Source organism: Bubalus bubalis, chromosome 5 (assembly GCF_019923935.1).
Source record: "Bubalus bubalis isolate 160015118507 breed Murrah chromosome 5, NDDB_SH_1, whole genome shotgun sequence".
Taxonomy (NCBI): Eukaryota; Metazoa; Chordata; class Mammalia; order Artiodactyla; family Bovidae; genus Bubalus; species Bubalus bubalis.
In genome coordinates this window covers 68,401,964-68,415,140 of record NC_059161.1, presented here as the reverse complement: position 1 = coordinate 68,415,140, position 13,177 = coordinate 68,401,964, and positions in this window count along the sequence as shown.

The following is a 13,177-nucleotide window of genomic DNA, read 5'->3' as shown; positions in this document are numbered from 1 at the left end:
CCTGCCGACTTGAGTTCTCCATCATATCCTTCTATGAACCCCATCCTTTCCCTTTAATAGAAAGTGTCATTGGCCTTGTTTAGTTGTCGCTCCACTGCTAAGCTGTATTTTCCAAAGAGGCAGGTGTTCTGTCCTCCCTGTTTATTTTTGTCTCCCTAGAAACTAGTGCCTTGAATACTTCATAGCAAGTATTCAGTACTCCAGAAATGACTGGAACGGGTAACTATTAATATCTCTAACTTGAGGTACATCAGCAGGCAACAAAGCAAAGCCTAAAGGAGAAGTTCTCTTCTGTGTGGCCCTCTGCAGCCTTGGCTTAATAGGTATTGGCTGGGGAGAGGAGTGGTAGAATTTCTAGGGTGCCGTATGTCTCCACTGTCAGATTCAGACTCAGAGATGAGGAGACCAGTGAATGTGAACAGAGATAGGATGAGACTGTAAACCACTCAGTCAAGGTTGGAGCTGGCTGGGCACTGACGTTTCCTAACCTCATAGTGCTTTCACTCTCTTTCCTTCCCCAATGCCTTTAATATCTTATCACCCTATCTGCTAGGGTTTTAGGATTGGTTTGCTGCTGCTGTGGCTGCTAAGTCACATCAGTCATGTCCGACTCTGTGCAACCCCATAGATGACAGCCCACGAGGTGTCCCTGTCCCTGGGATTCTCCAGGCAAGAACACTGGAGTGGGTTGCCATTTCCTTCTCCAATGCATGAAAGTGAAAAGTGAAAGTGAAGACACTCAGTCGTATCCGACTCTTAGCGACCCCATGGACTGCAGCCGACCAGGCTCCTCCGTCCATGGGATTTTCCAGGCAAGAGTACTGGAGTGGGTTGCCATTGCCTTCTCCATTAGGATTGGTTTAAGCCTAACTTATTCCTTCAGTTTTTTTCTTTTAAGTCTACTCATGTTCCAAACATGCACACACACACGCGCACGCACACACATACATCTTTCTCATTTTCTTAAACCTTCTGCTCTATCCCAGCTGACTTATACAAGGCCTTCTATCATGCATTCCTGTAACAATTTCTCTATTGTGTGATCAGTGAAAGTAATATGTTATTTAACCCATCAAGAGAGGTCCCTACTCACTTTTCTATGAACCACAGTTATGAAGCAACCCAACAGTTAATTATTTGCTGGATTAATTAATTGGTGAAAGGATTATATAGATAACTGGGAAAATGGGTGGGTGGATGAATAAATGAATGGATGGGTGGTGAATGGATGGAAGGATGGTGAAGGAATGGATGGATGGTGGATGAAATGGAGCAGTAACTTCTTTTTTACATTATCTTGTTAACTGGGATAATTCTTATACTCCAACAATGGATTAGGTGTTAATAGATGAGAGTAAAACCTCTGTAGGAAGGAATTAATAGCAAAATAATAAGTAAAAATAAAACAATTTTATTGCAAGTAGTCTCATGCACAGTCTTAAACATTTATATTATACAACATATACCAAGTTACTTAAGATATTTTCTTATTTTGTGGAGATTTTTGTTAGGTTTAGAGTGGAGGTAGTACACATTTTTTTAAATGAGACCAAAAAAAAAAAAATCATTGATTTTAGTTCATTGTTTTGATTGTGGTTTTCCTTAAAACTTCTTCCTATACCGTTTATTTAGTGTGTGCATAAATTATATCTGTGTACTTGATGAATTAGTAGATTCATAAGGATGTGTCCTATGCCTCTTATAGTGGAAAACATATTTATTTTAAATATTTGTATCAGATCAGATCAGATCAGTCACTCAGTCGTGTCTGACTCTTTGCGACCCCATGAATCGCAGCACACCAGGCCTCCCTGTTCATCACCAACTCCCGGAGTTCACTGAGACTCACGTCCATCAAGTCAGTGATGCCATCCAGCCATCTCATCCTCTGTCATCCCCTTCTCCTCCTGACCCCAATCCCTCCCAGCATCAGAGTCTTTTCCAATGAGTCAACTCTTCGCATGAGGTGGCCAAAGTACTGGAGTTTCAGCGTTAGCATCATTCCTTCCAAAGAAATCCCAGGGCTGATCTCCTTCCGAATGGACTGGTTGGATCTCCTTGCAGTCCAAGGCACTCTCAAGAGTCTTCTCCAACACCACAGTTCAAAAGCATCAATTCTTCAGTGCTCAGCCTTCTTCACAGTCCAACTCTCACATCCATACATGACCACAGGAAAAACCATAGCCTTGACTAGACGAACCTTTGTTGGCAAAGTAATGTCTCTGCTTTTTAATATGCTATCTAGGTTGGTCATAACTTTCCTTCCAAGGAGTAAGCATCTTTTAATTTCATGGCGGCAGTCACCATCTGCAGTGATTTTGGAGCCCAGAAAAATAAAGTCTGACACTGTTTCCACTGTTTCCCCATCTATTTCCCATGAAGTGGTGGGACCAGATGCCATGATCTTCGTTTTCTGAATGTTGAGCTTTAAGCCAACTTTTTCACTCTCCGCTTTCACTTTCATCAAGAGGCTTTTTAGTTCCTCTTCCAGTCCCAAAGAAAGGCAATGCCAAAGAATGCTCAAACTACTGCACAATTGCACTCATCTCACACGCGAGTAAAGTAATGCTCAAAATTCTCCAAGCCAGGCTTCAGCAATATGTGAACTGTGAACTTCCTGATGTTCAAGCTGGTTTTAGAAAAGGCAGAGGAACCAGAGATCAAATTGCCAACATCTGCTGGATCATGGAAAAAGCAAGAGAGTTCCAGAAAAACATCTATTTCTGCTTTATTGACTATGCCAAAGCCTTTGACTGTGTGGATCACAATAAACTGTGGAAAAATTTGCATAGCACCACATTTTAGTATTATTCCCAATAGACACACATTGATTAAGTAGAAATGGAGCAATTGCTTTGATGTCTACTTAGAGGGTTCTCAGAACTATAGCAACACCGTAAATGAAGCTGTCGTTCAACTGGGCAAAATGGTTCCACTGCAATATTGCATAACTGAAATACGGAGCCACAAGGAATGTGACACAACCGAAACTTAAGATCTGAAATGATGACTTCTTTTTAGATGACAGCAAACAGCAGATCCAGGAGCAGCAAAGTTTCAGTTGAGTCATCTCACTTGAGACACTTATTTTGAATGCAATCTGTTTAACTCCAAGTTTTACCATGTTTAGAAAATAAAGGCCTCTTTTCCAGGGCACTTCTCATATCCATTTGTAGGCAGCTTGTTGAAGAGCATCCAAAGAGAAAAATCCCATCTCATGCAAAGTAGTATACTTTGACACTTTTGTGGAGAGTATCTTCTCTAATGAAAAATGACTGTTACCTTTTCACTGTTGATTACTACCTCCTGCTCTCAGGGCATGACTTCCTGCAAGTTCAGCGCAGGTCTGCATTCATGGTCCACAGAGCAAAGATGTCTGAGCATTTTCCGTGTGTTCCCTGTAATAAGACTACTTATTTTATAGGCTTTGGGTAGTTGTTTGGAGACCACTGTCCATGAACCTCTCACATTTCTGCCCATCTTGTAAGCAGAGACACTATTTTTGCAAACAGCCTTGAAAAATAGTGTGTCTCTCTCCAGAGCCAAGGATGGAGCCAAGTCACTGGCCCCAGATGGAGTTCCTCCCCTCTGGAGGCCAAGAATCCCGGTGTCATTCGCAGCTCAGCAGCAACCTTTCATAACCCAATCCATTGGGCATGCAACTGTCACCCAGCTCTCTGCTCATTACATTGTGGGAGCGGGAACTCAAAGATCCTGAAACTTTGGCTGCTGCTTTTACTCTGAGTAATAGCATCATTAGTTTCAGATTCAGGAGTCTTGTGTCTTCTGCTAGCATCTGTGGGATTACAGTAGGCCAACTTGTTAGCCTGAAAAGAGGATAACATCTCATATCCTTCCAGTAAGGCAGAACAGGGAGGTAAGATATGTTATTTTCAGCATTCTGATGTAGAATTAATTAATGAAAGCTTTGGTTTTAACAAGTACTTGTACTTCTAGTATTTTAAATAATGTTTTACTGATGGCTGAACTGTATGGTAAGTTCAAAATAGTGCTAAGAAGAAATGCTTCATTAGGACACAGTATGTGCATTTATTCAGTGTTACAGCAAGGGTAGAATTAAATTTGCATATGTATAGCATAGCTCTTCACAGCCAGCACTTTGCATGTTTGGTTGAAATGTTGCTACTTTCCTAAGCTTAACATTTTAAACTTGAGAGAAAAGTAACCTTAAATTAAAAGAGTTGTACAATTAAAAATTTTCAGGTACTTTCTACCATAAAGTTCCTCAATTATTTTCTTATATTTCATGCCCCCCCTAATTTCTATTTTTTCTAAGGCATGTTTCTGAAATGTGCCTGGTTAATAAAACTCACTATGTTTATTCACACTCAAATATGGTTATACTTTAAAACTTGTAGAGTTTAATTACTGCTAAATATTATTTTGAATTTATGAAACATTATGATTACAAGTTTATAGGTTTGAGAGCATTCTCTTAAAATATTTAAGAAGCCTAATTTAAACAACAGTTTTAAATAACTCAAATATAGTTTCATAATAGTTGCATTTCATAAAATAAGAATTTTCATTAAGTACTTTACTTGAATTTAAATAACTTTTAATTTCATATTGTAGGTTTAATAAAAGTAATTCAGCCTAATAATTTGCTATTATATTACTGATTTAGAATTACTTGAAAATGCAAATTCAGGGATATATAATGGTATTCTTTTTCATTATGCAAATCTAGATTTTTAATAGTGTCTGATAATTATGTTAATGGTGATAGATATGTTTGACATTAGTTGGTTATGTATATTTTATAGTTTTTTATCTTTCTTGTTAACACACTGTCTTTCATAGATCAATTTGGGTGGTTTATTTATCGTTCAGTCACTAAATTGTGTTTGACTCTTTGTGACCCCATAAAGTGCAGCATGCCAGGCTTTTCTGTCCTTCACTATCTACTGAAGTTTACTCAAACTCATGTCCATTGAGTCAGTGATGCCATCCAACCATCTCATCTTCTGTCATCCTCTTCTCCTCTTGCCCTCAATCTTTCCCAGCATCAAGGTCTTTTCCAATGAGTTGGCTCTTCACATCAGGTGGCCAAATATTGGAGCTCAGCTTCAGCATCAGTTTTCCAATGAATATTTGGGGTTGTTTTCCTTTAGGATTGACTGGTTTGATCTCCTTGCAGTCCAAGGAACTCTCAAGAGTCTTCTCCAACACCACAATTTGAAAGCATCGATTCTTTGGTGCTCAGCCTTCTTTATGTCCAATTCTCACATCAGTACATAACTATTAGAAAAACCATAGCTTTGACTATATGGACCTTTGTTGGCAAAGTGATGTCTCTGCTTTTCAATACACTCTCTAGGTTTGTCATAACATTTTTTCCAAGGAGCAAGAGTCTTTTCATTTCATGGCTACAGTCACCGTCCGTAGTGATTTTGAGGCCCAAGAAAATACATTCTGTCACTGTTTCCATATTTTCCCCATCTATTTGCCATGAAATGATGGGACCAGATGCCATGATCTAAGTTTTTGAATGTTGATTTTTTTAAGTCAATTTTTTCACTTTCCCCTTTAACCCTCATCAAGAGGCTCTTTAGTTCCTCTTGGCTTTCTGCCATTAGGTTGTTGATATTTCTCCCATCATTCTTAATTCCAGCTTGTGATTCATCCAGCCCATCATTTCGCATGGTGAACTCTGCATATGAGTAAAATAAGCAGGGTGACAATATAAGGTCTTGACATACTCCTTTCCTGATTTTGGACCAGTCCATTGTTCAATGTCCAGTTTTTAACTGTTGCTTCTTGACCTGCATACAGGTTTCTCAGGAGACAGGTAAGATCATCGGATATTTCCATCTTTTTAAGAATTTTCCAGTTTGTTGTGATCACAGTCAAAGGTGTTAGCATAGTCAATGAAACAGATTAGATGTTTTTGAAATTTCCTTGGTTTTTCAATGATCCAACGGATGTTAGTGATTTAGTCTCTGGTTCCTCTGCCTTTTCTAAATCCAGCTTGCATATCTGAAAGTTCTCGATCTACATACTGTTGAAGCCTAGCTTGAAGGATTTTGAACATTACCTTGCTAGCAAGTGAAATGTGTGCAGTTGTACGTTAGGGACTGGCAACTTCTGTTGTGCAGAAATGAAAGCTTACCTTCGAGAAGCATGTTTTATTGTGCATCCTGCTTTTTTCTCTCTTAATTTCTTGTTTTTTCCCTAGTTCTATATCTTCCTTCCTCCTTTTTTTTTTAAATACACTTAGAGGGTTGGCAAATGGGAGCTGTAGACAGGGGTGGATTGGGGAAAAGGGGGGAGACTCCAGAGTGTTTCCCTGTCTCTCTGCCTTGAGTGGTGTCTCCATCAGGGACTGTGTCTTCTCCATGTCTCCACCTTAGCCTTTCTTCTGTGGTTCCGACTTCTGCCAGGCAACCCCACGTGGTGTTCTGGCCCCAGCAGAGCCCTCTGACTCTGGAGGTCTGTTCACACCTCCTCCTCTCGTGTGCCTCTAGGCCCTAAGACAATATTGCTTCCTGATGAGGTTAATGTCTGTGTTTCATCACTGTCCTTTGCTTAGCTTTTCAGCTCACCCTCACTTTTATAACTAGTTTGTGTATTAAATTTCCTCTTTTTAACATACCCAGAATGTTTTCTGTTTGCCTTCTTGGACTCTGGCAACTCTCTTGAAGGGATAAAATATCTTTATTTCTCATCCTAGTCAGAGCTTCTTCCTTTCCTTTTATTCCTCCTTCTAGATTCTTCTCTCTTCTCTTTTAGCTCTTGACTCTTCAACTGGCTTTGACTTTTTTTTGCATGTACAATAGACGATGATTACAACCACCTAATATAGAAATATGGAAAATGATGCCAACTGAATTTCTTATTAAACATCTTATATATACATTATTGAATGAGTAAGTGAAATAGTCTTTAAAAAATAGTTTATCAAAACTTATTTGCATGTGTGTTTGTGTGTGTGTATTGTATGCATATATGTGATTAGGAGAGATGAGAGAGCAGGACACCGAGGTCACATTCCAATCGCAGTTGTGGATTCTGCTTTAGAGCTTTGTGCTCATCAAGTCTTTATGCCTCTGCTACCTCCTTTCTGTGATGAGCAAATTATCCAGATCTTGGAAGAAAGGCAAGGGAAGGTGCAAGGTTTTTTCCAGTGTCATACTAGAACTTGTGCAACAGGCATATTCACGGATTATTTGATTGTCTAAGGCAGGGATTTAGTGAATTACAGCCCACAAGTAAGAGCCAGACTAAGACCTTTTTGTTCAGCCCACAAGTAATGTCCAGACCAAGACCTGTTTTTTCAGCCCCTGAACTAAGTATGGATTTTTTACATTTATATAAAGTTAAAAAAAAAAATATGAGACAGATTTTATATGGCATGCAAATACTAAAATATTTACTATCAGGCCTAAAAGGGTATTTATATCTCTATGTATGTAGATATTTATATCTTTCTATATATGTAGATATCAGGCATTTTATAGAAAATGTATGCCAGTCCCTGCTCTGGGAGAATGAGCTATTTTTGATTTACTACTTACTATTAATTCAGAATTTAGACTCAATATGGGTTTATGATAACATGGATAAGTTGCCAATGAATTTTGTCTGTTGGAGAAGCAATGGATTTATGTCTGGTAGAAAAGAATATGGCTATAGGACATTAATAAGTTTCACATATAGCTTTGTAATTACCTTTTAGCATCTTCAGTTGATTGTGAGTAGTTTAAGATCTCTTATTTGAAAAGACTTAACTATCCTCCATGTTCCCTTATCAAGAAGTCAAATTATTTTGTCAGTATGTATTTATATTTGCATTTAAATGATATGTTCAACTCTTAGAAAGTGATGCTTTGATGATACATGGGCCACCTCCATCTTTCCTATTTGGCTCTCAGTTCTCTCAGAATTTTAATACAACTTCAGTCAGTCAGTCCATTTAGTGTCTCTGTCATATTGACTCTTTGTGACCCTATGGACTGCAGCATGCCAGGCTTCCCCATCTATCACCAACTCCCAGAGCTTGCTCAAACTCATGTCATCAAGTCACTGATGCCATCTAACCATCTCATCCTCTGTTGTCCCCTTCTCCTCCTACCTTCAACCTTTCCCAACATCAGGGTCTTTTCTAATGAGTCCATTCTTTGCATTGGTGACCAAAGTACGGGAGTCTCAGCTTTAACATCAATTCTTCCAATGAATATTCAGGACTGACTTTCTTTAGGATTGACTGGTTTGATCTTCTTGAAGTCCAAGGGACTGTCCAGAGTCTTCTCCAACACCACAGTTCAAAAGCATCAATTCTTTGACACTCAGCTTTCTTTATCGTCCAACTCTCACACCCATACATGACTACTGGAAAAACCATAGCTTTGACCAGACAGACCTTTGCCGGTAAAGTAAGGTCTCTGATTTTTAATATGCTGTCTAGGTTGGTCATAGCTTTTCTTCCAAGGAGCAAACGTCTTTTAATTTCATGGCTGCACCCACCATATGCCATGATTTTTGAGCCCAGGAAAATACAGTCTGTAACTGTTCTCACTGTTTCCCCATCTATTTGCCATGAAATGATGGGACCAGATGCCATGGTCTCTGCTTTTTGAATGATGACTTTTAAGCCAGCTTTTTCACTCTACTCTTTCACTTTTCATCGAGAGGCTCCTTAGTTCCTCTTCACTTTCTGCCATAGGGGTGTTGTCATCTGCATATCTGAGGTTATTGATATTTCTCCTAGCAATCTTGATTTCAACTTGTGCTTCATCCAGCCCAGCATTCCGTATGATGTACTCTGCATTTAAATTGAATAGTAGGGTGACACAGCCTTGACGTACTTCTTTCTCAATTTAGAACCAGAAGGTTGTTCCATGTCTGGTTCTGACTATTGCTTCTTGACCTACATGCAGATTTCTCAGGAGGCAGATAAGATGATCTGGTATTCTCATCTCTTTAAGAATTTCTCCCAGTTTGTTGTGATCCACACAAAATATTTGGCATAATACAACTTGATGTTGGACAACTACGTGTGGATTTTCTCCATTTAAAAACTCAGTCTGGGTGTTCTCTTAACAAAAATCCTATCAAAGTCCTCTCTGAATTTTTCCACTTTCTCTACTTTTTTAATGCACCATCTGATTTCCACAGTATTGAATCATAGTTGCTAGTGCTCATCTCCTTGCTCAGATATGTTCAACTCTTTGGGATTCTCCAGGCAAGAATACTGGAGTGAGTAGCCATTCTCTTCTCCAGGGTATCAAACCCATTTCTCCCCCAGTGCAGGCAGATTCTTTACCATCTGAGCCACTAGGGTAGCTCTTATCAAGAGACAGTGATTTTTTTTTTAATGTAAGTTTTACTTATTGTTAATGTATTATTTGATTAAATAATACACAAACAAAGTTGGTGCAGGAAGACAGAGTTGACTTAATCGAAACCACACTGAAAGGTTCCTGACATTGTACAGGAGGCAGTGATCAGGACCATCCCCAAGAAAAACAAATGTAAAAAGGGAAAATGGTTGTCTGAGGAGGCCTTATAAATAGCTGAGAAAAAAAGAGAAGTGAAAGGCAAAGGGGAAAAGGAAAGATATACTCATCTGAATGCAGAGTTCCAAAGAATAGCAAGGAGAGATAAGAAAGCCTTCCTAAGTGATCAATGCAAAGAAATAGAGGAAAACAGTAGAATGAGAAAGTCTAGAGATCTCTTCAAGAAAACTAGAGATACCAAGGGAACATTTCATGCAAAGATGGACACAATAAAGGACAGAAATGATATGGACTTAACAGAAGCAGAAGATATTAAGAAGAGGTGGCAAGAATACACAGAAGTACTATACAAAAAAGATCTTCATGACCCCGAAAACCATGATGGTGTGATCACTCACCTAGAGCCAGACATCCTGGAATGCGAAATCAAGTGGGCCTTAGGAAGCATCACTAAAAACAAAGCTAGTGGAGGTGATGGAATTCCAGTTGAGCTATTTCAGATCCTAAAAGATGATGCTGAGAAAGTGCTGCACTTAATATACCAGCAAATTTGGAAAACTCAGCAGTGACCAGAGGACTGGAAAAGGTCAGTTTTCATTCCAATCACAAAGAAAGGCAAAGCCAAAGAATGTTCAAACTACTCACAATTGCACTCATTTCATACGCTAGCAAAGTAATGCTCAAAATTCTCCAAGCGAGGCTTCGACATTTCATTTACCAAGAAATTCCAGATGTTCAAGCTGAATTTAGAAAAGGCAGAGGAACCAGAGATGAAATTGCCAACATCTGCTGGATCATAAAAAAAGCAAGAAAATTCCAGAAAAACATCTACTTCTGCTTTTTTGACTATGCCAAAGCCTTTGTGGATCACAACAATCTGTGGAAAGTTCTTAAAGAGACAGGAATACCAGACCACCTTACCTGCCTCCTGAGAAATCTGTATGCAGTTCAAGAAGCAACAGTTAGAACCAGACATGGAACAACAAGACTGGTTCCAAATTGAGAAAGGAGTACATCAAGGCTGTATATTGTCACCCTGTTTATTTAACTTATATGTAGAGTACATCATGTTAAATGCCAGGATAAATATAGCACAAGCTGGAATCAAGATTGCTGGGAAAAATATCAATAAACTTGGATATGCAGATGATACCACTCTTATTGCAGAAAGCAAAGAGGAACTAGAGAGCCTCTGGATAAAAGTGAAAGAGGGGAGTGAAAAAGCTTTAAAACTCAACATTAAAAAAACTAAGATCATGGCATCTGGTCCCATCACTTCATGGAAAATAGATGGGGAAACAATGGAAACAGTGACAGACATTAGTTTCTATCTGTCAGCAGATGGTGAGTGCAGCCATGAAATTAAAAGACGCTTGCTCCTTGGAAGAAAAACTATGACCAACCTAGACAGCATATTAAAAATCAGAGACCTTACTTTGCCAACAAAGCCCTGTGTGGCAAACTATGGTTTTCCCAGTAGTCATGTTTGGATGCGAGAGTTGAATCATAAACAAGGCTGAGCCCTGAAGAACTGATGCTTTTGAACTGTGGTGTTGGAGAAGACTCTTGAGAGTCCTTGGACTGCAAGGAGATCAAACCAGTCAATGCTTAAGGAAATCGGTCCTGAATATTCATTGGAAAGACTGATGCTGAAACTGAAGCTCCAATACTTTTTCCACCTGATGCAAAAAACTGTCTCATTGGAAAATACCCTGATGTTGGGAAAGATTGAAGGCAGGAGGAGAAGTGGATGACTGAGGAGGAGATGGATGGAAGGCATCACCGACTCGATGGACCTGAATTTAAGTAAGCTCTGTGAGTTGGTGATGGACAAGGAAGACTGGCATGCTGAACTCCATGAGGTCGCAATGAGTGACTCAACTGACGCTGACACTGAAAACTTTGAGAAGATTCAACAAAAATGAATTGCTAATTAATTGCTGTGCAGTTAAGTCTGATTGAAACAGTAGCCAGAGGCTGGCATGCTTGGCTGTCCCAGGCCTCTGCTTAGAATTGCCCGGTTCTGAAAGCACTGTGCTGCTTGTCAATCACCTCTGTTAAATGTGGACAACTTTATGCTTTCTGGCTCATAATGACTAGAAAGCTTATTGCCTTTTGCACAGTGACATTTTCTTCTGAGGTGTAGCTTTGGGCTAACAGGAGGGCTAATTGGGGTTATATAGCTCAGGCACAAGGAAACTATTCTCTTAACCCACAGCCCACAGATGCAGAGTCACCTGGGAGGCACTGGCAAGGGGGGCAGCACAGGGAAGCTGGTGTGCCTGTCGCTCTAAATAGCTGGCCTCGTCTGTACCCAAGGTCAGAAAATGTAGGGAATCACTGTAAATATTCTGAGTGGTGACTGCACTAGACTGGGTTCCCATACTTGGAAAGTTAAAAATCAGGAAGAATTCCTATACTCGGACTATTTCTTGAGGTTCTCATTCACTTTCAAGAAACTAGAACTAATTTGGAGACCTTTTATGGTGGATATGAATTCAAAAGACAGAGGTGATAAGCTGAAGTTAAAAATCATAGATTCATACTCAGGGAAAAATGTTTTAATAATACTTATTTACTTGTTTATTTTTATGTCTCCCCACTTTAACTGGTTCTGATCTTGTTGAACAAGATGACTTGCAGTCAAATAAGGACCTTAAAAAGCGTAAAGGTATCTGAGCAAGTATTTAGATAATCTCTGATATTTTAAACAAAAAAAAATATCTGAGTTTATGAAAATTACATAGCTTCTTCCTTCATAAGAGATTTTGGACTATTACCAACTCTCATGGAATATTTACAAGATATCAATATGTTGTTATACAACAAACCTAAAACCATCCTGTGGTGTCCAGGTATCAGTGTCTTGCTCACAAAAGCTGGATATACTATTGGATTTTTTCTAATATGAATATGGATATAAATAATAATACATGACTCATACCCTAATAAAGGTACAGATTAGATTCATCTAGTGAGTCTGGATTGAGGTTAAAAGGATAGAGTGGCATCAAGCATCACAAAAGGCCTCTCGGAACGGAGTCAAAAGACCAGAGCATTTTAACCAGGTTGTCCAGGGGGTGATGTTTCTGACAGAGGGAGCAATGGATATAAATACTTGAACATGGTGTAATCGATTGTAATGATTTAGTATTACCAGAATGTAGGCTAGTATAGAGAAGAGGGGTACATAGTACAAGAGAAATTAGGCTCAAACATCAGGAACTATGAAGACTGAAGACATTTATATGCCAGACCATGAAGTTTGGAGATCATCCTATGTGTGAATCTCCATTAAACGTTTAGGAAAGAGGGTGACTTGATAGGATTTTTCATTCAGAAAACTCTCTGCAGAACACAAAAGTGAGTCACAGTGAAGTAAGACTGGCAAAGTGGGGGCCAGTTAGGTGGCTGTTGGAAAGGCCACCTTTCCAAATGATGTGGCTCTGATTTATAGCAATGACAGTGCTGATGAGAATAAATTAAATAGGTAGCACTTATAAATTAATTAGATCTGAGATCAAAAGAAAAATGTCAAAATGACTCCTTAATTTTAGACTCATAAATATACTGTTATGGTCTTCCAGCATTGACTCAAGAAATGTTCATTTATGTTTCAGGGCAAATGATTCCATTTTAATGACAGAATGAGAAAGTAAATATATTTTGCTTACAGTTAGGCTCTTTTTTCAGTTATT